The sequence below is a fragment of the Alligator sinensis genome, unplaced genomic scaffold (assembly GCF_000455745.1).
Source record: "Alligator sinensis unplaced genomic scaffold, ASM45574v1 scaffold131_1, whole genome shotgun sequence".
NCBI lineage: Eukaryota > Metazoa > Chordata > Crocodylia > Alligatoridae > Alligator > Alligator sinensis.
The window spans coordinates 5364319-5373174 of NW_005841830.1; the positions used below are offsets into that span (position 1 = coordinate 5364319).

The window sequence follows — 8856 nt, forward strand, 5'->3', positions numbered from 1 at the left end:
CTGGAACTGTCTGCAGTTCTTCCACAGAAAGCCAGCCTGCTACAATTCACCCCTAGTCTGTGTCTGTGCCAGTACGGCTGCTCACTGCTCCCTCAGCAGAGAAGAGCCAGCACAGATAAAGAGCAGGCTGAAGATGGGGAAGAACTGGCCCAGAGCCAAGAGTGACTGTGCTCAGAGACAAGCCAGCCACCCAGGCATATTGGCCTGTGGGGAAGAGGGGTTGGGCCTCTTGCTGTGTTGGTGCTGGAAATAAGTGGGCTAGGGATGCAGTTAAGAGACGGTAAAGAGAAAAGTCTTCTTGCTGTGAAGGGGGGTCGTGCATATCCATGAGTTTGTAACCTGCAGAATATGAATGAGGGTTTTAGATAAATACAAGCTACAGCATGAATATGATGCTCCCAGATTTGGGCATGTTTCATCTATTTATCTAACACGCTGCATTTAGCAAAGAGCTTTTCTGTAGCGAGGAGAGTACGTGATGACATATGGTATTGTAAAGGGGTTACTGGCACACATTTGGTATGACCCGCACAGCTATCTGGTCGATTGGCATAACAGAGTCATCTCAGCCTCATGCCAGTAAAACTTCTGCACTACTCTGTCAGCTGTGTTGCATGTGGATCGTCTCTTGTGACAACTGGGAACTAGCCCTTCCCCCAAGAAAACCTATTTGCAACCTTGCTTTTCTGTCCGGTTGAGAGAGAGAAATCCTATTTTGCTTCTAGAAATATGTGAGTGTTGAATGGAACTTGCCATTGTGTAGTGGTAGAGCTTTGTGGTTGGAGGGTCTAGTCACGAGACCATGCTACCAAATATCAGAACATGCAGGTGTGCCACGCACCCCCAGAATAGGTCTGGCTTCTTCATGAAGCTTTATAGCTGTAGGCACAAAATTTAACACCCCCTTTAGTGATCACATTTACTGTGATCATATTTGCTATCAGGCTGAGTTACAGTTGACATGAGAATCATGCATTTTTTAATATCCTGTCTTTTTGGACTGAAAAAAATCTAACCTAACTCTGCATCACCAGTGATGTGTTAGCCTTCACTGTTGTTAAAACTGACAGTTTAAGAGTTTTTCCCTAAACTGGTAAGTTAGATTTGCCACATGAAAACAAATGCGGCCAGGAGACTGTCTTGCAGCATTTCCCAGGAAAGGATTTAACTAGCAGAAGTTCCAGGAGGTGATTTTTACTCTGCACTAACAGCTTGAGTATAAAAAAAAATCTCTAAAATGAAGTCATGCACTATGACTTGTATCATGGGTTTGCTTAGACAACTTTTAAGATGATCCCTAAGTATGGAAAAGGCTAACACACCAAAGGAGGAGAGGCTTTGCTTAGCAGGTTTGAATGTCATAAATGCACAGTTATGTCTTAGTAATTGTATCACAGTTGACAGATGCTGCAGCAGTCATGTGACTAGAACATGACCTCATAGTTCTTTCTTTCTCCCCTCCCCCATCCCCTCTCCCGTCCCAGTCCCCGCAATGATGAGGGCAGAGCTGGCACCTAAATAAGTAGAAGGCATTTTAATAACATGAGTTTGTAAGTTACTTAAAGGGGAAGGGTGAATTTGAAAGACACAGATGTACTTTGTATGGAAAGGTCACAGCACTAAGCCGCCTCTCAACAGCAGCAGTTAAAACTCATTTTCACTTGAGGAATGCATTATGGTCACTGACTAACAGAATGCAAATGCTGGAGTTCTAAATCACACGGGTCTTGATCATCCCCTCCTAAGAAAAAAAACGTTGTGGGAGGGGCCTCACATGGAGGAAATCCATGATGATCATCTCACTAAGTCCCATATCAAAAAATAAGGCTGCCCAAAACTTTGGCAGATCCCTGGGGTCCTGTAGGTCAGTGCCATCCACCTCAAGGCGCTGCACCAGTGAACTGGCACTAGCCCCTGGCAGCCCCACCTGGCACTATGACAGGATGGCTACCGTGGAGCCATATTACCGGAGCTTCTGCCTTTACACCATGCTCCCTGCAACATGAGAGGGCTCCCAGGGGCTTTGCAGAGGGATAATACAACTTAGGACAGGATTTTTGTCTCTGGGCATTCTCCACGGGCACAGCATGACAATCCCATGCCTCCCCCCTAGCCAAGCCACTCCTCAGCACAGATCTTGACATGCCTCCTCCCTAGCCAAGCCACTCCTCAGCACAGATCTTTGGACTACATGGTGAAGCTTGGAAGCAGAGGAGAGATGGTACTCTGTAGGCAGCTCAGCCAGCCTTGAAAGTGCAAGAGTACCATCCATTTGCTCTGGTAGGGTACAGCCTGGCCTGCAGGATCAGTTTTCTATCATACTGCTTTTACAAAGCAGCAGCTAGTGGATGAATCATGGGGCTGGCTGGGAGTCAGGAGACCTGGGCATGTTTCAGTTTTGCTACTGACTCAATGCATAGCCATAGGCAACTTCCTTGATGTGTCACCCAGTGTCTGAAGAGATCATGACAAGTACTTGCTAAGGTCTATAGCTGCTATATTGTGCAAAGATTACATTTCTTCCTTATTTCTTATTGCATGTTTACTTGAGCTTTTTCACTAGCAAGTCTCCCATCTACAGGATTTCCATTTTCCATGTGTGGCTATTCTTAGAAAAAAGAATAGAGACTTAAGCCCCGTCAGGTCCTTGTGAGGCAACTAAGGTTTAAGAATAATCTATTTTGTCCTTTAGTTTTCAGCTCCTCTGTTTTGCTGATTATAAATTTCTCATACATTTTTTTTCCTTTGGATAGAATTTTATCCCATCTTTTCTTAATACTCAAATTGTGGTGGTGCTGTTCCTACCTGGCTTGAAAGCCTGGCCTGGAAGTCTCCTCTGTCACTGGCCTGCTGTGTGATTCTGGCCAAGTTGCTGCATCTTAGCAACTCAGGGCTACATATGGTAATTGTTGTGTATTCATATTGCTCCATGTTTCCTGCTTTGTGTGCTCATGAGTGTAGCTAACAAGTGTAGTGTAGTTCTCCATAGAACTAAAAGGTCTCCTTCCATGGGTTTTTAGGCATTGTGAAGCTGGAAGGGATGAGTGCAAAGCCAGCTTGGCGCCTTTGATTTTTGTCCCCTCCCCAAAACCATTGGCAGGGAAGCCACAATAAGGAAAAACTCTCTGGCTTTGGCTGTGCATTATGGCAGGTATCCTAGGGGCCGTTGCTGTTTAGAAGACATCAGAAGCAAGGCCCACAGGATCCAGTGGCAGAATAAGCTCTACATACACAGGCAGATTGCCTAGTCTTCTTCTCCCTCTTCCTCCAGGCTCCCCCCTACTGCTCAAAACTACATATCTTCCCAACTCCTCTCTTCCTTGCGACCCCCATATGCATATCTCTTCCTGCTCTGGAAATCTAGTGTTCTGAAGTGACTAGCTAATGGCTCTCATGCCCAGCTGTGATTCCTGAGCTGTCAGTTCTGCAGCTGAAATCTGTGCCCCCTCCCATCAGCTCTCAACCCTGTCCTGAACTTCCATATAGTGGCCCTGCCTTCTTCCTCCCTTTCCCCCTAACTCTTAGCTTCAGAAATTCTCCTGGATCCCCCACTGATTGACAAACCCCATCCTCCCACCAAGCCAAGCTGAGGAATTAGGCCTGCCTTGCCCAGAGACAAGCTTTTGAGCCTTCTCGCAGTTTCAAAACTACATAGATCCTCTTCCACTGGGGTCAGCATTCCCAACTGATCCCTCTTGCCAAAGTCTCCAGTCCCAGACCCCCAGTGTGTTTGTTGGTGGACAGTCTTTGCAGCATACACTGGCAGCATACACTGGCAGCACATGATTTCCTGGGGCATTAGTGCACTTTATAATGCCAAGACCACAAAGTCAAGACCTCTCTTTCAGCTGTTTGAAACCTTCCTGATTCACTTTAGCAGAAAGGTGTCCCCAGCCACAGAAAGCCTTTTGGATCTAGCAGTGATCATGCTGTTGGCATACCTAAAGTGACCAGCTTTCAAGAAGCAATATCTGGGACACCCAACAGCTGGCTATTAACAGGCCTGAAATTGACAGCAGCTTGTCACTGTCAAGGCACCAGGCTTTGGCACTGTTTGCAAACACCAGTCCTGATCTGGCTCCTGGTTGGAGCTAAATTCAGAGCCAGATTTTGAATTTTTTTTAAGTTTGAGATGACAACTCTATTTCAAGGAGTCCTCAGGGATCCTGTGAGACAGCCCTGAAATGTGGCTGTGTCACATGGGCCAGGGGTGTGAGTTGTCCTATTAGGCAGTCCCCTAGTTCCTAGTTGCACAATTCTTCTCTGCCCCTCTCCCCACAACGCTCAAAAGAGAAGTTTAGAGCACCCTTCTTTAAACTTTGGAGACCTTCATCACATGGTACCAGATCCATGACCCCTCCTCCAAACTTGCAGCTGTAGAATAGTTATGCATCATGTGGCAGATCTAACTTTTCTTCAGGCACTGGGGTTCATAATCACCAGTGCAGCTATTGATCTGACCAAAGAGTGAACTCATAGGTTATCCAGCCAGGTGACTCATTCATCTCTCCAGTGTGTGCCTGCCTTTCAGCTCTATTTACTGGGATGAGAAGTGGCTGTTGCATGAGAGATACGGACTTTTCCAAGGCCCACATTTGAAGACTTGGCCAGCACTTTCCTGACACGCAGTCAGTATTAACCCGCTGTTCCTCCTGAGGATTCTCCTGCCAGTCCTGATAACTAAAGATATTTTAGCACTACAGAGAGTGACAAGAGGCCTTTCTGCTTCATTTAAATGGCTATCTGCTATCCAAAGTAATAGAATCAGCATTTTCAGTCAAGAATATTTTCTCAGGCAGAATGGAAGTTGTCCATACTCCTGTCTGAGGAAAATTGCACATAAAGAACAGTGATTTTAGCTCTGCTCAGTCTCTACCCATTTGGCAAACACGCATTAAAAAGGTCACCTACTTCTAAATCTCTGTACATGTGTACTGTGGAACAGTGTCACCTAGTGGGCACTGCAGGTATCCAACAGGAAGTAGGTTAGAGAGCTACGGAGGCAGATTAAGTGAGTCAGGTGCCGCAATCAGTTCCATCCATGTTGTTATCTCTGGAAAAGTTCGATAAAAAACATTTACCTGAATCCAGAATTTCCCTGCTTCTTCAGATGCAATGCATGTGCAGTCAGTCCATGGCTGTCTTAAGTTGACATCTGACACAAGTTGTAGGTGATATTCCAAAAATATAACTCCACCACTCACCAAGATGAAAAATCAACAAGCACCTTCTGGTTCTCTGAGCCTGGCTTCTAATAATGGTTTTTCTACTGAGCACAGCACTGCCAAGCCAGCTGAAAGCTACTTATTTTTTCAAAGTAAACTGTTCCATGTATCATTTGAATGTTCAAGAAATTGGTCTGGTTGCAATCATTTTGACCAAGTGCTGTTGTCCTTTATCAAATAGAGTCACAGTCACTTAGGATGTGTCTAGGCTGTGCTATGTAGAAACTCCCAGGCAGGTTCTGAATCATTCAACCTGGCCACTGGAAAAAAATATGGCTATGCTAGTACAGTGCTGTGGCTGGGCTAATATATCCAGCTTCCTAGTCTAGGCAGAGTGCCATAGCTATACTGCTTCCAGTACCTGAGCTTGCTTAGGAATCTCTACCTGGTCCTGGGCTGTGCTGTGTGATCTGGGTAGGAAGGCAGACTTTCTGATCTAATTCTGCCACTGGTTTGCCCTGTATCCTTAGGCAAATCACTTCTCCGATTGCCTCACTTAACCTCCCTAGAGCTGCAATAACAGCACATTGCCTCTGCGGGGAGTTCAAAGGCTTAGCTAATGCTAGTTCAGTGCTTTGAGTGACTATTGGAGAGGGAGATTCTGCAGAAGCCTTCCTTGTTAGGCATGCAGTCTTGCAAAAGCCGCTCTGAAACTCCCCTGGTTAACACACCCCGAAGGTATTAGGTGCCCAATGGTGCAGAGAGATGCTTAGTGGGATTCTGAAAATCTCAGTAGGTGTCCAAGTTCTATGTTGAAAAATCTTATCTTTGAAAATCTAGCTCTTAGCCTTTTCCCTTGTGTTTTTCTTAACAGTGGTGTCTACTGAAGACTATTACCAATATGTTTGGTGTGTGTTCATAAACATGCCATCTTGGGTCAAATCCTTACTCCGTTCAGTTGATTCTGGATGAAGTTCACCCCTACTGAACTGAGAGCCACTCCAAGGCCTGTACATTGCCTCAGTCCCACTTACCTCCTGGGGTGATAACAAGACAAGCTCATTTGCCCAAGCTTCCAGTCAACTCCACATAGCCTCTGCACTGGGATAACGCAGATCACACTCAGTCTAAAGTGGCCTGCAGGACCCATGCTGGTGCACAAGGGTGAATTCTTCCTGAAAAATTGCATAAGAGCTTCAAACTATGGTGTCTGAGGTGTGTAACATGTTGCCACAGCTGGGGAGATGCTATTCTGTCCATGGATTACAGGACACAGCATTGTTGGCAATTATTCTAGAGCAGTGATTCTCCAACACGGTGCTGCAGGGTCCCAAATGATATTAGCACTGTTAGATATGCCAACATGATTCACACAATAAGCCCAGAGATTTCAAATAGGAAACTATAGTGTTAAAAGCATTCTGACCTGTTGTGGTCTTTGAGTCCTCTACAGCAGAGGATTTTCTATGTTATTATTCTGTAGTCAAAAAACAAATGAAAACTAAGAGCTGGCATTTTCTTATAGGTGCTGAGTCTATCGAGGGTTTGCCTTGAGTCTAGAAAGGTTAAGAACCACTGCTCTAAGACTTTACATTTTTGTTTTCAGGCTTAAGATGAGAATTAAATTAAGCTACTAAACTCTGTTCTGCTCCTCACAATCCACCTAATCAAAGCAGGAGATCCCGCTGAATAACTCAATGTCTAACTTGCCAGTTGGAGTCCCTGATAGATTTCTCTCTTAAATTTAGCACAGCCCAGAATAGTAACTCTTACATAACATATACACAGCAAATATGGGACTCGCTATAACTTCAGAGAGAGACTGCAGGCACCCTGCTCCACTGAGTGACTGAAGCAGATAGTATTAGATTCAGCTCTCGTTTAAGAAACCTGAGCAAGTAAGCTCATTGCTCTAGAGCAGGGGATAGCATTTCAGCTTAGATGCCAGGATACAGTTGACAAACAAAGTTGCTTGGGATATATCCTGGGCCCTTGTCATGTCAGGGACAAAGGAGCCTTGTTCAGGTCCTGCAGCCTAGTGGGCTTATAGGCTACCTGATTCTGATGGTGGCAAAGGAAGGGGATAAGTCTCATTCAGGAAGCTGGGCATTTGTGCAAATGGACTCTTTGCCTACTCACTCAGTAGACTTCTGTGGAGTATAAATATATCCTTTCTGCTTCCATCATGCTTTGGAGGCCCTTCAAGCAGGAAAAAGGGGCTGGACTGGCCCCATGCAGTGTTTTCAGGGGGGTGGAGTCTGTGAAGTGATGTGTATGGTGGCCTTCTATGGGTCATATTGCTATTCCCCCAGCTTGGGCATTATGACAGCCCAGCCTCCCTTGCTATCACACCCAGCACCCAAACTGCCACAGATCCTAGCTTGCACTTTGGAAAGGAGTGTTGGACATATAATCACAGAGGACACATAAATATACATACAAATCCTTTCAAATCGTCAGGATCCATGCATACCTCCTGTACTAAAACCTTGCACAGAGAATACAGGGCTGTAGACTAGGGTCTGTCCCTTTTTCATTCCAGGAGACAGTTGTTTATACAAGGGAACCTGCTCATCTTATACACTGTGATGAGAAGAGAAATGTGTTGATTAAGCAATTAATCCCCATCTTCAGATACTCCTGGGGATACATTGCAGTAGTTCCCTTCATTTCCTGCATCTCTTTACAAATAAGCAACATACCAGGAAAGCCATTAGACATTACACTGCACAAGCCAGGATTGCTTTTGCAGCCCCCTATAAATGCAGAGAAAGCACCCAAAGTGAGCAGAGAGCTCTCGCTAGAAATGTGAGCTCTGAAACAGAAAATCCCCTCCCTTCCCTCCTCTCCCCAGAGTCAAGAGTTGATTTAGCAGCATATTATGCTGTGTTCGCATAGGTGTAAGTGGTGATATAAAGCAGTCAGGCTGCAGAGGTTGAAGCTCACTAGAGCCTGCTTTACACACCAGAGTTGCATCACTTGCCCCCCAAGGGTGTGATATTGTACAGGTTTGATTTAATAGCATGTGTGGGCACTCAGACATTTGTTTCAGCCTCACTTATCTCAGTGTAGATTGTCCACACACAACAGTTATAATAGTTTAACTAAACCTATACAGTATCATATCTTCATAGAATCATAGAATCATAGAAGTAGGGTCAGAAGGGACCTTGTAGATCTTCAAGTCCGAACCCCTGCCTGGGCAGGAGGGAAACTGGGTTCAAGTGACCCCAGCCAGGTAGGCATCGAGCCGCTTCTTAAGGACCCCCAGGGCAGGAGCCAGCACCACTTCCCTTGGAAGTTGGTTCCAGATCCTAGCCGCCCTAACTGTGAAGTAGTTCCTACGGATGTCTAATCTGAACCTACTCTCCAACAACTTGTGGCCGTTATTCCTTGTTATCCCGGGGGGGCATTAGGGGAAACAAGGTCTCCCCCAAACCCTTTTGGTCCCCCCTAGTGAGTTTATAGACGGTCACAAGGTCCCCCCTCAGCCTTCTCTTGTGAAGGCTGAACAGGTTCAGGTCCCGTACCTCTCATTGTAGGGTCTGCCCTGCTGTCCCCGGATCATGAGGGTGGCCCTCCTCTGGACCCTCTCTATGTTGTTCACATCCTTCTTGAAGTGGGGTGCCCAGAACTGGACACAGTACTCCAGCTGTGACCAGTGTCGCATAGAGGGGGAGGACCACCTCCT

General features: G+C 45.9%; 1 long non-coding RNA gene across 1 annotated transcript in view; it reads right to left on the reverse strand.

The window, feature by feature from the left end:
* Positions 1 to 7390, reverse strand: part of LOC112550388 — a 31051-nt gene extending 23661 nt beyond the window's left edge. Inside the window, exons 1-2 of the long non-coding RNA XR_003094210.1 lie at positions 7305 to 7390; positions 6200 to 6340 (exon numbers count right to left, since the gene is read on the reverse strand). This is a non-coding gene — a long non-coding RNA (uncharacterized LOC112550388). The remainder of the gene's footprint in view (positions 1 to 6199; positions 6341 to 7304) is intronic.
* Between the last annotated feature and the right edge of the window lie 1466 nt (positions 7391 to 8856).